The following is a 2,257-nucleotide window of genomic DNA, read 5'->3' as shown; positions in this document are numbered from 1 at the left end:
GTACATTTAAAATAGTTAGGATAGATACACAGCTACTTTCTCATAATTCAGTGAATAGAGTTGTTCTAATAATGTTTGTGGACAGGATATCATGTTTGCATCTTGTACAATGAATAACCACTAAGACAACAATATGCAATGTATTAATTATTGAAACTGTCCTACTAATCAGTTATGAAACTGTCTCATTGCTATTTGTTTTTAAATAAAATTATTTTTAAAAAAACTGGTGTTAGCCCTTTAAGAAGTAGTCAGAAGGGAACCACATTATTATTGTTTTCAAATAATTATGGGGTGTTTCTGTGCAGGCAGTTACAGGAAACATTTCCGCAGAAGATAGAAATAATCTTACTCAAAACAAGTTTCACAAACTTTTAATTTTCCATCTTTAATTCAAAATGTGAATGCATGCATTTTAAGATACAAAGTTCTAATCTTTTATTTATACTTAGCTAAGCAAGAAATCACAAAAAGCACTTCTCAAAATTATCACTTTTGGTTTTCAATTCTAAAATCTTACTGGTTTGTGCAGTTTTAGAGATGGTATTTAAGTCTGATATTTGTCAGAAAGCAAAGCTGAAGCCCTGAGGAATCATAGAACTGGATGTTGAGTTGGGCTAAGATTCCATGATTCATAGATTTCTGCACTGCAGTCTCTAATAAAACAACAGTCAAATCCTGTTAGAGATGCTTAGTAAAGCAGTTATACATAAAATGTCAGTTTACCTTGGACTTGTTTTTATTTTTTATTTTTTTGCTTTGGGCCCTGGTTCTTTTTTTTTTCCCATAATTTTATTGAGAGACAAATAGCAATGAGACAGTTTCAAACCAAATTGGTAAATTGGTAGGACAGTTTCAATAATTAACACATTGTATACTGTCTTCCTAGTGGTTATTTGTTGTACAAGATGCAGACATGATATCCTATTTACAAACACTATTTTTTTTTTTGTGGAACTGGGAATTGAACTCAGGCCCTTGTGCTTGCCAGGCAAGTGCTTATTCTACTGAGCTATCTTTCCGGCCCTACAAACACTATTAGAACAAATCCCTCTATTCATTAAAAGAATGTAATTATATATCTATCCTAACCATTTTGAATACACAGATACAAAATGGACATTCATTTGTATCCCTTTTTTTGTTTAGTTCCATCATTTGAATATTATAGGTGTGTTAACTCAGCAAAATATTCTAAAAGAGTGGACTTGTTTTTAAATAATTCAGTAAAAATTAAGAGCAATAGAAGACAAATATGAAATCTTCCATATGTTCTTAATTAACAAACCTAGGCAATTAATATAATTACAGTTCATCATTCTCTACTTTCTGTAATATGCTGTATTTAATGTAACATGTTGAAAGAAGGCATTTTTAATAAGGCATAATGTGAAGATTATATAATCTGCACATTGAAAAGGGCCATGGATATTATTTATTAAGAAAAAGTGTTTATTAAAAGTGTACTCATACCAATAAAAGTTTTATAAATAGGCACTTGTTAAAGACAGTATGCCTATTTACACTGTTACCTGTTAGCATGAGATCTTTTGTTTTTAGAACTGTTTGGTTCACACTATTAGTATGTGTTGATTCCTTTAGTTTTCTGTAGCAAAACCAACTATATATATTAGTATATGTTTATGAATGTAGGGAACATGTGAGTTACTTCTCAGTACCGTTTGGCTATGCAGTTGATTTGGAAGAGTTTTTCCAAAACAATTTGATCATGTGTACATCAAAAATTTTCTTTTTAAATAGAATCAAATCTCTTAAGAAAGGAATTCCTTTATTATCACTCATGTAATATCTATATACACAAACATAGAATGATGATGGCTGATTAGTCAGAATGAGAGAAATATCAGTAAAATGAAAAGGAAAGTTGAAACTCTGACTTCAAAAATATGTACTGAAGTTTCCTGGAAGATCACTTTTGAATACCCACAAACAAAGACCGTATTTGTACTTTTATATTACATGAAACTTCTGTAGCAAAAAAAAGATATGCAGAAGATTCCTGCTCATTATTTAAGCATAAGCATAAATAAATAATTACAGAACAAAATAAACCTTAAAACCTAAAATTTGGTTAAGTATCTTACTGTTTGTATCATTTCATTAACTAGTTCATTTGTTGTTGGTTTTGCTTTCTACCCTGGAAGACATCTAGAAAATTTAAAGATCAAGATCTGTTTGAAGCTTATAAAACGCAATAAGTTCACTACTTTTAGTCTAAGATAAAAAGATAATCTAG

This window comes from Octodon degus, unplaced genomic scaffold (genome assembly GCF_000260255.1).
Source record: "Octodon degus isolate 3935 unplaced genomic scaffold, OctDeg1.0 scaffold00419, whole genome shotgun sequence".
NCBI classification, from domain to species: Eukaryota; Metazoa; Chordata; class Mammalia; order Rodentia; family Octodontidae; genus Octodon; species Octodon degus.
The sequence above is the reverse complement of the archived record's forward strand: the minus strand, read 5'-3'. Positions refer to the sequence as shown.